Below are 2,244 nucleotides of genomic sequence, written 5' to 3'. Positions count from 1 at the left end.
GTCGCTTGCATCTACCGGAAATATCTGAAGGACGGTGACACCAAGATGTCGGACGTCCATCCTCATCACAGAAGGTCGAGGTCAGAGACTTGCCCACTCTGTAAAGCAGGATTGCAGCAGTCTATGAGAGGTATGACGATAGGGTACAATTCCTTCCTGGCGACCATTTCCTTTTCAATTTTTTCGCATTTCCTTCAGCTATTTCACCATGACTTCCCATCACTACTTATTTACTTCACTATTTAGTGCCTTACATTGCTGTATTCTTTAAGTAGTAAAGACAGAAATGCACGTAGACAACCCGCAGGTCGCTTAAGGTGTACGCAAGAACGCCTCATTGTTACAGTGTTCGCGCAGGTACTATTCGCAAACGTGTCGCGGGGTGCCTACAGCCGGAAATTGAAGAGCGCAAGCGGCGAACACAGCACTTCGCGTCGAGTTCCGTACCTCAGACACTGGACTACACTGCACTGTGCCGGCTACTTCCATTGGAGGCAGCATATTTCAGATCAGAGCATCTCCAGAATTTTGTTAAACCTCCAACTTCTCGCCAAAACAGCACTGAAGCTGCAGTGTACTTCACCTGTTTCTCGCCCTGGGGATTCTCATGGGCAGTTTATACAAAAAAACGCCCATTTGTGATTATATTTGTAAACTAACGACCAGAAATGCTCCTGTGAGGCCAGTGAAATCGTTCCCGTCTGGCACAATATGCTCGGCTAGGCAAAGATCTCCTCCGACCCCCTCAGGCTGCCGACAGATGGGCTAATGCAGTTCCGTTACAGTTTATAGCGTCTTGTGAAAATCTAGCTAACGGTCTTTACTCAGATTCCCTCCGCGAAGAGCGGGTAGAAGGAGATCCTACTTGTATTAGATGCCTTAGTCCACCTTAGGTATCTCTGTTGTGTGACAATTTGTTTGGTAGTTTAGGGCTGATCTTTATTTCTTATACTCTATATTTACTACTAACTGCTTCTTTTTCTTACTAGGAGGGTGTAATGTCGACCTTCGCATTCTTCCATTGTATTAAGGGAAACCTCCCTAAAATGTTAGCCAGGCTTACGTCTTTTACTTATTTTCTTTGTATGTTAAATATGTTCACATTTCTGTCCTAAATCTGTTTACATTCTATCAGTCATCTTCTCCGTGGTGCTCCAGAAGACATGCATTGTCGTTATTTCTATTTGTGTTTGTCGAGAAGAAACTTGCTACATGCAATCCTTTATGACTGAAGCAGCTTAGCGCACTTATCGGTGCGGAAAATTAGTATTATGGTGGCCTTGACCAATAGTTGTGTATTTAAATCTGCGTTATCTATCCTGTTTTGCCTCATTTTTGCTCAGTGGCGTCTGCTGCACTGCTATTAAATTACGTTCAATTATTCCCTGGATTGAGATGCAGATCGAATAATAATTCCTCCCATAACCAACTCTAAAGCTGCCCTCAACCCAACGGTTGGTTTTAACACCACAATGCTTTACTAGGCACGGTCCTACCGGCCGTACGTGTCCTTGCCTTTCTCCGACCGTTACTAAACTAAACTACACAAAACTCCGTTCGAACACTTCTCGGAAGACCCTGACGGTACTGACCGACCGCCGTGTCATCCTCAGATTACACGCGTCACTGGATGCGGATATGGAGGGTCGTGAGGTCAGCACACCGCTCTTCCGGCCGTTGTCAGTTTTCGTGACCGGAGCCGCTACATCCCAAGCAAGTAGCTCCTCAATTTGCCTCAAAAGGGCTGAGTGCAGCCTGTTTGCCAACAGAGCTCGGCAGACCGGATGGTCACCCATCCAAATGCTAACCAAGCCCCTCAGCGCTTAACTTCGGAGGTCTGACGGGAACCGGTGTTATCACTGCGGCAAGGCCGTTGGCTTCCTGTGGCCGTTAAACTGTATTCAATTACAGACTTAACTTGGACTCAGAACCACGCGGCAGCACGGCATTTATCACAATAACAAGTCACTGCCATAGATGAGAGAGGTGGTATCCAAAAGGAAAAATATTCCTATTACCGATTGGGGATTGAACCCACGTGCTTTTTGTTTGTAACCTGCCACATACCCACTGAGCACAAATCAGACCCATCGCCATGGGAAAGATACTTTGTACCGAATATCAACGTATGTGTCATGCCGAACCGGAAATTTAACAAACTGTGTATCATGGATTGAAACGATTAAAAATAGAAGAGTGGGACACAGTGCCTTTCGCAAAGACATCTACGCCGCGCAGGGTAGG

The 2,244-nt window shown here is 46.2% G+C and overlaps 1 pseudogene; it reads right to left on the bottom strand.

Annotated features, from left to right (window-relative positions):
- Positions 1 to 1,760: 1,760 nt before the first annotated feature.
- On the bottom strand, positions 1,761 to 1,878 carry LOC124790239 (annotated as a pseudogene).
- Between the last annotated feature and the right edge of the window lie 366 nt (positions 1,879 to 2,244).

The sequence above is a fragment of the Schistocerca piceifrons genome, chromosome 3 (assembly GCF_021461385.2).
Source record: "Schistocerca piceifrons isolate TAMUIC-IGC-003096 chromosome 3, iqSchPice1.1, whole genome shotgun sequence".
Lineage (NCBI taxonomy): Eukaryota > Metazoa > Arthropoda > Insecta > Orthoptera > Acrididae > Schistocerca > Schistocerca piceifrons.
This window is presented reverse-complemented; position numbering and strand designations above follow the sequence as displayed.